At 42.1% G+C, this 13,085-nt stretch overlaps 1 protein-coding gene across 1 annotated transcript in view; it reads right to left on the bottom strand.

Annotated features, from left to right (window-relative positions):
* Positions 1-208: 208 nt before the first annotated feature.
* The window catches only part of fanca (FA complementation group A), a 36,260-nt gene continuing 23,383 nt past the window's right edge, over positions 209-13,085 (bottom strand). The window contains exon 43 of the mRNA XM_027272543.1: positions 209-326. The gene's annotated coding sequence lies outside the window, so the exon portion shown is untranslated. The remainder of the gene's footprint in view (positions 327-13,085) is intronic.

Raw genomic sequence — 13,085 nt, 5'->3', positions numbered from 1 at the left:
TATATATACATACACATATATACACACATATATGTATATACACACATACATACACACATACATACATATATATATATATACATATATATATATATATGGAGCTGATGTGTGGAGCTGATTCTAATGAACTGTGTTATATGTAAATTCAAGTTTCCAACATTTCCAGTTGAACAGCAACAAATTTAAATACTTGAACATGAGTGATGTTATCATTTTAGACATGTAGGATGTCTAGGTTTGTAAGTGTTGGAGTGGGAAGTGAGTGGGTACCTTCCTCAATCATGACTGTGGGCCGTCTTGAATCAGACACATTGAGAAATCCCCATCTGAGATCGCCACATTAAAAAAAAACAAAAAAACATGATGATGGAAGTTTCAATTTCACATGAAGATTACACGTCGTGAGTGGAGGAGGAAACAACATGTCTGCTGGGACAGAGATTCAGATCTGTTTAATTTAGAAATCTTCAAATCGTAATCGAGACTTTCCACACAGAGCAAGTCTAGACTCAGCAAGAACCCGGATCATGGTGGACATGGCGACCGGATCAGTTTACAGAGACAAAGACACAGCAGCAATAATAATAATGATACTATAACTGCAGCTGTAATTATAATACAATATGAATAAGAGTAGTAATAATAATAATATCAACAGTAACGAGACAAGAAAGCAGAAAAACTCCGGGCAAGACAAGACAAGACAAGACAAGGAAAGACAAGACAAGATAAGACAAAACAAGACAAGATAAGGAAAGACAAGACAAAACAAGACAAGATAAAGCAAGATAAGGAAAGACAAGACAAGACAAAACAAGGCAAGATAAGGAAAGACAAGACATAACAAGACAAGACAAGATAAGACAAGATAAGATAAGACAAGACAAGACAAGACAAGACAAGGAAAGATAAGATAAGACAAGACAAAACAAGACAAGATAAGACAAGGAAAGATAAGATAAGACAAGACAAGACAAAACAAGACAAGATAAGGCAAGATAAGGAAAGACAAGACAAGACAAAACAAGACAAGATAAGGAAAGACAAGACAAGACAAGATAAGGCAAGACAAGACAAGATAAGGAAAGACAAGACAAGATAAGGTAAGACAAGACAAGATAAGGAAAGACAAGACAAGACAAGGAAAGACAAGACAAGACAAAACAAGACAAGATAAGGAAAGACAAGACAAGATAAGGAAAGACAAGACAAGATAAGGAAAGACAAGACAAGACAAGATAAGGCAAGACAAGACAAGATGAGGAAAGACAAGACAAGGAAAGACAAGACAAGACAAAACAATACAAGATAAGGCAAGACAAGACAAGATAAGGAAAGACAAGACAAGATAAGGAAAGACAAGACAAGATGAGGAAAGACAAGACAAGGAAAGGCAAGACAAGACATAACAAGACAAGACAAGATAAGATAAGGAAAGACAAGACAACATAAGACAAGATAAGGAAAGACAAGACAAGACAAGATAAGGAAAGACAAGACATAACAAGACAAGACAAGACAAGACAAGACAAGGAAAGACAAGACAAGGAAAGACTAAACAAGACATAACAAGACAAGACAAGATAAGGAAAGACAAGACAACATAAGACAAGATAAGGAAAGACAAGACAAGACAAGATAAGGAAAGACAAGACAAGATAAGGAAAGACAAGACAAGACAAGGAAAGGCAAGACAACATAAGACAAGATAAGGAAAGACAAGACAAGACAAGATAAGGAAAGACAAGACATAACAAGATAAGACAAGACAAGATAAGGAAAGACAAGACAAGACAAGACAAGATAAGATAAGACAGACTTGTATACGCAAGGTTGATAAGAATCTACTCATGAATCAGAAATATATTGAAGAAAGTCAAGAAGTCGTGCTGGTGTTAAAGAGTCTGACAAGTGTTGAATGAAGGACCTGTGGTAGCACCAGTGTTGTAGTCAAGACCAACTAAACTGAGACCAAGTTATGAGCAAGACCAGAATGTATCAAGATTGAGACTTTGAAGAAGTCATGACCAAGACAAGACAGTACTTAGGTAGCTAATATTCACGAGAACCCTTTGGGTGAAGCGTGGTTGCTACATCAGGTCACCTTGAAGTATTTACGTATACTGTGTATACTACTCACAAAAAGTTTCAGATATTTGACTTTTAGGTGAATTTTATGGAAAATGTTCATCCTACAGTGATATTAAATCATGAGTAGGGCATCAAACTATTTTTTTAAACAACAGTGGTCGGTAAACCACAAGAAAAACAAAACAAAAATTGTCATGTGTCCTTTAGCATCAATTATAACTCGACTAGGTGCCTCATGCTGTTCACAAGTCGACTTATTGAAACCAGCTGATGACACCTCTGAGCACATCCTGTCTGAAGCCTCGCACTGTTCAGGTACTGTTGACTGGATTGTTAGGTGTCGTCTTCATGATGTCAAAATGATGAAGCATGATGAAGAGAGCTGTTTAAATACAAACCAGAACATTTTAGTGGTCCATTCATTGATCAGACACGTCAAAAGTTTAAAGAAAGTCAAATTAAGTTTAAGAATTAATTTTTACCTGATTTTGACACCTAATTTCATAAACTTGTTGATATTTTTAATCCTTTAAATTTGGCTGGGTGGTTAATGACACTTCCTTCTTTGGTCTGACAAACTCAGAACACATATTTATTCTGACTTTACACAGACTTTAACCTGTTGTGGTATATTCAGTGGCGATGCAGTTGAAGATGTTTGAAGATAAACTCCGCCGACACTGTCTTAGTTGTATAACAAATTAATACAATAAGTATCTGCCTCTATATGCAGACACCTCACTGTGACGCTCTTTGTTTTTTTCAGCTGTATTTAAGTTTTTATTTGTACATAGATTGAGAATTAAGTCAAATCATTCATGTGTATCAATAAAAGTGAATTATATACAGTATATACACTACCAGTCAAAAGTTTGGTCACACCTTCTCATCTAATGTTTTTTCTTTATTTTCATGACTATTTACATTGCATATTCTCACTGAAGACATCAAAGCTATGAATGAACACATATGGACCTACATACACATACACCTGATGGTCCCAACCCCATTAAGAAGGCAAGATATTCCACAAAATAACCCTGACAAGGCATACCTACGAAGTGAAGACCATTTCAGGTGACTACCTCATGAAGCTCATCGCGAGAATGCCAAGAGTGTGCCAAGCAGTAATCAAAGCAAAGGGTGGCTATTTTGAAGAATCTAAAATATGAAACATGTTTTGAGTAATTTCACACTTTTTTGTTCACTACATAATTCCATATGTGTTCATTCATAGCTTATGTATATATATGTGTGTGTGTGTGTGTGTGTGTGTGTGTCTATATATGCACACATACACACACACACACACACACACACATAACTGTCTCTGTTCTGTCTGCAGGAGACGATCCATCGAAAAGCAGGACTCTGTGCGCAGACCTTCTTCTCCGCGTTGGTCGACTCTGCTGGACTGGTTGCTCATCTTCAAATCAAACGGTGTTTATCACGTCTGAGCTGCAGAGATTAAATCCTAAAACATTGGACACTGATTGAAATGACTTTCTTGGGTTGTTTACTCTAGAACAACAAGGGTTTACCAGCCGATTACCATGGTGACGACACGATGAGTTTACACGGCTGATGCCTTGGGCCTTTTACAGGTTAGGTCACGTTTTTCTCAAGAGGAAATCAAAACTCCTGGATTCCAACTAGTTTATAACTAGAATAGAGCTGTAAAAATAAACTCTGTCGGACTTTACAGTCTAAAAATCTAATTTTTATCACTTCTGTGTTGTGTTCAGTTCTGCTGCTGCAGCAGAGCGCTGAGCTGCGGACACAGACGCTGTGTGTTGTCGGGCTCCTTCATACCGCCGTCCTCTGCTACGTCAGCCTGCTGCAGCTTTTCTGGCGGACACGACCTTCCATCGACCAGCAAACCCTCCGACAATCAGGTGACCGAGCCGAGCCGTCGCTCGAAAGCTCTCACACTGTTATAAAGGCTTTTTGTGAGTGCTTTACTGCATCTCAATCGCACATTAGACAAGTTTGAGTCCGGGTCCAGTTCTTGGTCCTCACAGGTGAAGACAGGAGGTCGGGTTAGGAGTTATCGATGGCGATGTGAGCGGACACGTCTGATTATCACGGTTTAGTTTGAGGAGGTTGGATGTGTGTCGGAGAGTTAAAGTTGGCGTCATCGGCGAGACGATGTTCTGACGTCAGATCTGTAATTCTCCAGATTCTCAACGACGCCAAGAAGTTTTCTTGAGCGCGATCGCAGAGACGTCTCCAAGCTGCTCTGTCCTCCAGCCAGCTCCCACAGGTAAACACACATCCACAACTCAAACTACACTCTGTGTGAAGATCTTCACTCATTCTCTCTCGTCTTCGGTCCAGCTGGAGTCTCAGTGTGCAGATCTGGACCCGGAGGTGTCGGCGGCTCTGTCGGTGCACCTCAACCCTCCCACCTGAGCCCGGAGATGGCTTCCTCTGAACATGATCTTCAGAGCAGAACTCTGACGGTAACGATGACACAGCTGAGAAACAAAACACGTTCCCTCGTTCTCGTGTCAGAAAAACCAGTTGAAACTTTGTAAAAAAAACATTTATTTACATCTTTTGTACATAACTCTACACATGTACATCTGAGCCTTCACTGTTTACACACCAAACTCTTCAAAAGAGTCTCAGCGTTGTAATAACTTAAATAAAACATGGGAGTGAACCTCGGAAACATTCTGTCACAACTTATTTCATGGCGAGGACTACACGGCGCGTACAAGTGCTTCGTGTGTTTTATGTAAAAGAATATTGCATTACGTTTACTGTGTGTGGCTGCTCTCCACACTGAGCTTCGAATAAAGTCCGTAAACCATCAAACAGACGTCGTCTTAAAAAGGTCCAGTGTTGTAGATATTATCTCTATAAACTCTGTTTTATTCGTGTTTAATCACCTGAAAATAAGAAAGACGCCTTAGCGGATCTTTTATGTCTATACCTCCTCTCTTCTACGAGGTCTGCCGTGTTTCTACTGTAGTCCAGAGCGGACAAACTAAACTCTGATTAGGTCCTTTTTCCACTTCACTTCTGGAGAGAGGGAGGTGTTTTCAAATAGTTTCTGTGCTGGATGTAAACTGCTTTCAGAAGCTACGAACGTTGGATGACGGAAACGATGTCAGTGATAATCCAGTGTTGCTGCTTCACTGAGGTCAGCCTGGGTTTGATCGGTCATCGTAACGTGTCGACCGTGTAACAGCTGATGAGTTTTAAAAGCAGGGGGCGGCAGTCAGAGTCGCAGGCGAGCGTTCGAAAACGCCGTGAAACGATACACACAGATCGCTCTTCGGTTTGCCGTATGTAACACGACGTTTTAATCTTGCGCGATTAAAACTTTAAACCAAAAGTAACTTTTCTAAAATCTTCTGACGACACAGGACGGGTGTCAGCGTTGGTTAATGTTAAACATGAAGGAAAAAAATATGGAAAGCCAGCCAGTTCAAAAACATACACGACTTCCAACACGTTTAGGTGAGTGTCGTTATGTTTCTGTTGGCTGATGAACACTCGGGTTAAACCTAGTCTGTATACCTGGAGTTCCTGATATTTAACTGCTAAGAATCCTCTTGAAAATCCAGTGTGATCACAACAACAACTTGAACATGAATTTTACTTTTACAGAACTCACTGAGAGGTTTTTTAGCAGTGTGGTTGATTAAGGAGCTCTGTTTATAGAGTAAGGCAAAAGTCGTGTTTACTCGAACTGTCTGACTTTCCATTGAAAACACGCTTCCCCCAAAAGAAGCTTAAAGATGAACTTGTGGTGAGAAGACGACACTGAAACACTCGTTTCTGGATGAATCGTAAACTGCAGATCTGTCCGGCAGATTGATAAATATCCAATAAAGAGTTCATTCATGCTGAAGGCAACAGTTTGACCCAGAGATTAACGTGTCCAAACTAACTACAGTACATCTGGTTTGAGGTGGTCCCGTCCCACAGAGTCTATTACCCGTGCAGCAGACTTGGACCTGGACTCCCTGCCGTCATCTGTCGTGGTCCTGTTGAACCCCTCCCCGGTCAGAGTGTGGTGTGAGGTCGGAGTACACGGCTGCGGCTGCTGCGTGCTGCTGCTGCTGGCCTCCTCCTCTCTGAGCCTCGGCCTGAGTCAGCGGGTGGACCATCGACATGTGGACGTTCAGGTTGTGAGCTTTCTCGAAACGCTTCCCGCACATCAGCACGCGAACTCCAAGTCGGCCTCGCCTTGTGTTTGGTCATGTGGTTTTCAGCGACGCTCGCTGGCGGCCACTGGAAGCCGCACACTCTCACATCTAAAAGAACAAAAGGACGTGATAAATATTTATACTTTGTTGTACCCCCGCGGGAAAAGAGGATGGAGTTTTCAGGGAATGCTGTGTGTGCATGGCAGAACAGGAGCTAGGCAATGTAACTGGGCTCAGCACGTACAAGAAGAAGAGGACGACCATACCAGACGTTATGAGTACTTACTGTAGTGGTTTTGCCCCTGAATGTCTCATCTGGTGAACTGAAAGGTGTTTCCTCTGTTTGAAGGTTTGTCCACACTGATCACAAATGTAGTTCCTCTCCTCTGGAAACACACACACACACAAAAAAAAAAACGTAAGACTCATCCAAGACAACGTTACACTGCAGAGATGATTTACAGACTTCATGATGGAAAGACGCCGTGTGCTGTAGCGAACTGATGAACGACTCATCCCCGGGATGCCAAGGGCCAAACCTGGCAAGAAAACCACCTCGGTAGTAGGGATGGGAATCGAGGACCGGTTCCGTGTATTTCAATTCCATGGAATCGTTTGGCAGTATCTAACGATTCTCTGTTCAATTCCAAAAAGCATGAATTACGTCACTCGATTCCAGCAAGCACGACTAATTACGCCACGTAACTTACGCAAGTTTAGTTACTCGGAAGGTAACTCTGGTAAGTAACACACTGCCTACCATGTTAGCCCATGTGCTTCTTGCCACAGTTACATATCGTTACTAGGCTGTGGGACTCTTTTGACCTCGCTGTTGGTTTTGTAAGGTCGTGTACTTCTAACTAAACAAAATTATGGTGATCAACTGTTTATTCTTCTTCTTTTTCCCCAATGAGAATCGATAAAGAATCGAATCGTTAAGCAGAACCGTCAAAGAATCGAATCGTTAAGCAGATCAGAGATCGACGCAAAGAGATCGAATCGATAAGCAGAATCGACAAAGAATCGAATCGGTAAGCGGAATCGACAAGAATCGAATCGTAAGCAGAATCGTCAAAGAATCGAATCGCTAAGCGGGAATCGACAAAGAATCGAATATCAGATAAGACGACAGAATCGACAAAGAATCGAATCGATAAGCGAATAGTCAAGAATCGAATCGCTACAGCAGAATCGACACAAAGAATCGAATCATAAGCGGAATCGGCAAAGAATCGAATCGTTAAGCAGAACCGATAAAGAATCGAATCGTTAAGCAGAACCGATAAAGAATCGAATCGATAAGCAGATCGTCAAAGAATAGAATCGTTAAGCAGAACCGACAAAGAATCGAATCGATAAGCAGAACCGGCAAAGAATCGAATCGTTAAGCAGAACCGGTAAAGAATCGAATCGTTAAGCAGAACCGATAAAGAATCGAATCGTTAAGCAGAATTGATAAGAATCGTAAAAATCTCATCAATTCCCATCCCTACTCGGCAGGCGGCTATTTCCCTGTTAGGCCTGACGCCGCTCGTTCGGAGGTTGTGTTCGTCATAAGAGCTCCTGAAAACTCTCGCCTCACCTGTGTGGCTGAGCTTGACGTGTCGCTGCAGGTAGCGGTCGATCATGAAACCTTGTTGCAGCCGGGATGAGGGCCGGCGCCCTCCCTCACTCCTCGTGATGCTCCTTGATGTGCTTCTAAAAAAACAAAAAAAAAACAACAGAAATCAGCTTAGCACAGTAATAGATTACACCATTATTGATCCAGGTACTTGAAGGTTCATCGTGCAGTGAAATGTTGAGAGAGACCTTCAAACCATCCGGAGCTCGATAGACGGCTGTACAGCCCTGATACGGACACTTGTAGATGTTTGGCAGCTCCTCTCTGAAAACACAAATGCGATGCTAAATGCTAAGCTAAGCAAACATGATGCTAAATGCTAAGCTACGTAAACAAACAGCGGACTGAAGACGTTTAACGGACCCTTTGGGTTTGAACTTGTTCTTCCAGCCCGGTTTGGGTCCAGGTTTCTTCTTGACCTTCGGCTCCTCCGACGCCTTCGGGTTTCTTCTTCTCTTGTTGGGGACGCTCACCCTGCGAGGTCTTGAGAGGAAGAGAAGAGGTTTCATTGGGCATTATAATACACAAGATTTACATATTCAGATTTTTTTAAGTCGACACTAATATGATGAAAGTCAGTCGAGTCGACTATCGCTGGTGAGTTCATTGATTTTTTTTTTCAGTGATTAAGAAAATCACAGGAGGGAATGCTTGCAATAATCTGTATTCACTGACCATGGACAGCTGTTCACGCAGCAACTCAGCTGTTAAATTTGATGTAACATACCTACACGTTAGTTCGGCGGCGAAGTGGAAAACAAAATACTGAACTCTTAAAACAATTACAAAAAAACAGACAAGAGCCTCAAGCCTCGTCATTATCACAGTCCTGCTCAGTGACAGTTTTTGATCCTGGTTTGCGTGCAAGAACACGAGCGCATCTACGTGCGCTGGGTGAGATGTAATGACTCGCTTTCCAGGCGGGTTCTGCATGGTGGGATGTGCGGTGTTTGTTTACGGGGATTAGTGACTAGTCAAGCTCTAAACGTATTGTGGAGTGAAACCGACAACCCCTTAATACAAACGCGTTCAGAACACATACACAGAAACAACAAGAAACAGACAACAGTTGACAAAAAAACCCGCATGAAAAATATCACGGGACAACTCTACGGAGACGGAATTTTTAGTTGGTTTATATTAGCCAGGTAGTCTGTCTTCTACTTCTTATTCTTTCCACATGGAGTGTTGTATTCTTCTAGCCACTCTTAGATGTTGGTGTGTTTACACTCTTCCATAACGTAATAATCATTTTCTTCGCTTTATAAGACCATATGAAATGTTGTGCTTTGTTTTTTTTTAAAGGTTTCAACACCCCAAGATAAATTAGTAAAGGTTCTGGCTTTATCACAAACCTCATATTATATTAATTGCTATTATATTAAAAAACAACCAGAAAGAGTAAATTTTAGGGTTGGATGGACACAAGAGACACATTGACAACATCTGAACTCACCTCTTGTCTGAGAACGGCTCGAACAACTCGTCGTCTGATAAACCTTTTCTCCCACGTCAAAGTCGTCCTCGGAGATCACCCTAAAACACACACACTTTTATTATTATTATAATCTCAACCTAATCACCGTTTAAGAGTGAAAAACACCCAAGAAGACGAGAGCACGGTGACACCGACCTGTCGGACAGATCGCTGTCAGCCGTCCTTCCTCCCGCTGGACGGGAGCAGGAGACGCGCCTCCTCATGGACCTTGAAAATCTAAAAACAACAACACGTGAGAGTCAAGCTGAGTTACCTGAACAGGTCGGCTCTGATCTGAGGTTTCAGTCTCACCTTCAGTGTTGCTGCTCCAGTAGTCTGAGCTGGAGCGCTTACACCTCCGCTGTTGTCCTTCCATTCCACCACCAGGTTGCTCCTCTTCATCCTCCTCCTCTTCCTGTTCCTCCTCCTCCGACCTCACCCGTCACCATTCCCGCTCCCTAAAGCCCGGCTAAAGTTCATCGTGTACGCTGGGTTGGCCGCCGCCGTGCACTGAGTGTCCATGGGTATCTGTGACCGTCAACGCAACCCCAGACGCCTTAACGGGCCCAACACTGACCCTCCAGCCCTCCTTCAGGTCGGGGCAGGAAGGAACGGCCTCTCCGTGTGGTGAGCCCAGGACACCAAACTGTGGAGGCACTTTGGGTCTGAGGTAAAAGATGGTGGCGCTGAAAGGAAAACAGCAGAACGTCTCAGCAGAGTGAAGCAGATAAAGCCGCTGTCGTGCCAGAACTGGAGCTACATAAGTCAGTAGATTGTCTTTACCTGCTGATCCGTGGTTCGCTGAGGACTCTGGACACTTTGCGTTCTTCCTGAGAAAGAAACAAAACAGTTCCTCCTATTTGTAGATTTTTCCTACAACAAAAAACAACTTTGGAGTGTCACACTTGGACTCACCGGCCTTTCACGCTCTCTTTCCCGACCGGTGGCAGGTTGACCCTCTGCAGAAAACCTGATCGGATGCTGTGGCACTTGTAGAACTTGGCGTGGCATTTCTTGCAGATGAACTCAGACAACGTGGATCTCGGTCCAACCGGACGCCGACCAGTCGCTGGAAGTCCGTGTGGAATAAAAGCGGCGACTGGCCCGGCGTCTGACTCGTCGTCGAGGAGGATCGTGGAGTCCTGAGGCCACGTGTTGAAGGCGTGTCGCAGGCTGCGAGGAGAGAACTTCCCGTGGCAGAGCCGGCAGACGGCGGCTGACAGTCTGCCTGCTGGGAGCGACGACAGTCAGTCATAGTATGCAGATTTATGAGCATCCAGATTTAAGAACTTTTCAAGGCCCAAATCAACAAATTCAAGGCCCCACTGATGGATGTACTGAGGCTCACCTGAAGATTTAGACTTGCTCTCTGGATGTTTCTGCACGTCCTCAGCTGCCGTCACACTGTAGTCACGTCCGCCGTCTTCTTTGCGGCGTTGTCTGTCGTGTAGAAACTGTCCGTGGTACGGGGACGGTTCTCCGAGGCCTCCCTCTTCGGGCGGCCTCTTCGCCTCGCTGATGCTCGCCGTCTTCGTCGTCTGTTGGACCTTGACCTCGTCTGCTTTTCTTCTTCATGGTTTATTTTTTCCCCAACTTTAGACTCTCAGCAGCTGATCCCGATGACGGCGTCCTGCCGCCTGCTCACTGCAACAAACAAATAGTTTTTATGAAATAGAGAAATTAACATTCGTGAATATCTTCAAAAACAACTTGGCCTTGATTTTTTTCTCCCTCCGCTTCAAAACTTCAAGGATTTAACATTCAAGATATTTATGTAAATCAGAGGTTCATTGCCAAGAGTTCATCTTGTTGTTTGGTGTGGAGATAAAAACGGCAAAGACGTCCACTATTATTAACTGCATTTTTCTACTGTTCGTCTTAAAACCATCTAACTTCCTATTTAATCTATTCTCGCACAACATTTAATGACTCATGCAAGGCCTTGATTTTTCTTCCTTCAAACCTCAACCTTTCAAGGATTTCAAGGATTATGGGGAACCAGACTCAGAGCAGGTACAGAGATTATCTTCTTTATAAAACAGGCTGAAAGACTCCAGATATAAAAGCTGGTTCATTTTAAACAATCCAAAATATTAATCCAAACATGTTTTCTTGATTTTTCTCCTTCAAACCTTTACAGCCTTTCAAGGATTTCCAAGGATTTGGGGAACCAGAACTCAGAGATTATCTCTTGGTGTTTAGGTAGATAAACAGGCTGAAAGACATCCAGATATAAAAAACTGTGTTCGTATTTTGTACACAAAAAATATATAAATTCAAACATGTTTTGAACATGCAAAGCCTTGATTTTTCCTTATAAATTCACAAAAACCTTCAAGGATTTCAAGACTCAGTCTCCTCAGTGCATTTTTAAAACCATCATAATTCCTATTTATTTATTCTTCGCACAACATTTAATGACTCCTGCAAGGCCTTGATTTTTCTCCTTAAACTCACAACCTTTCAAGGATTTCAAGGATTCGGGGAACCAGAGCTCAGAGATTATCTCTTGTTGTTTATTAGATAAAACAGGCTGAAAGACATCCAGATATAAAAAGCTGTGTCATTTTAATCAAAAATATATAATTCAAACATGTTTTCTTGATTTTTCTTTTAAATTCTCAAAAACCTTCAGGATTTCAAGAACTAGTCTCCTCAGTGCATTTTTAAACCATCATACATTTTATTATGTTACCGTGGATTTATTAATTAACTTTTTCCTGTTGTGTCAGTGCTCAGACTCTTCATGTATGAACAAAAATCAAGTTAAACTCAGTTCAATTAATCTTAGTGAACACGCTGGCTGCATTATTTAACGTAACCTCTCGGTCTGTGTTTGAACTTTAACCTCGTCGTTAATGGCAGTAAAAAACGAACAGGTGTGAAACTCAAACTTTAAACGTCGACAGGTGAATCTGACTGGCTAACGTTTTGCTCGTTAGCTCGGCGCGCCTGCTCGGTTAACGGGCTCGGCTCGCGCTCACGCACGCGCCTTTCCGGTAAAACTCACCGTGTCGGTCTAAACGCCCGCGCGCCTGAAGGACATGATGTTTTTTTAATGTTTTCCAAACGTTTCAGGAGGTTTTTCATGAGACAGACGGACGGAACACAGCTGCGGCGCCGCTCAGTTGTAAACATTAGAACCCGGAAGTCTACAGGAACAGGAAAAAAACGCAGGAGGGGAAATGAGGGCGCGACACCACCGACCGCCGAGAGTACTGCACCACTCTTACATTTTATATACTAGAATATTTATAATATGTGTTGTGTGGGTGGTGTGTTGTATGTAATTAGTGAGGGTGTGATGTTTGTATGATACCACAACACAACCCCAAGATCGATGATACATTATAGGGAGAGAGACAGGTAGACCACACTAGTATAAAAATATACTATATATATATTTATTTTTTATTTTACATTTTAATAGCCCATATATTTACACACTTTGACATCAACAGTGATTGTTGTGGTAGATTGTGCATCTACCATATATATATATTATTATATCTATATATATATCTTATATATTGTGTGTTGTGTTGATGTGTGTTTTTGTCTTGTTGATACTACTACACCCGCAACACACATTTATATATCACCACACACACACCAATATATATACACACACATGTATATGTGTGTGTGTGGTGTTATATATGTTTGTATGTGTGTATATATAACCAATATATTATAATTATATATCATATATATATAATATATATATATAATCATA

The sequence above is a fragment of the Larimichthys crocea genome, chromosome XXI, assembly GCF_000972845.2.
Source record: "Larimichthys crocea isolate SSNF chromosome XXI, L_crocea_2.0, whole genome shotgun sequence".
Taxonomy (NCBI): Eukaryota; Metazoa; Chordata; class Actinopteri; family Sciaenidae; genus Larimichthys; species Larimichthys crocea.
This window is presented reverse-complemented; position numbering and strand designations above follow the sequence as displayed.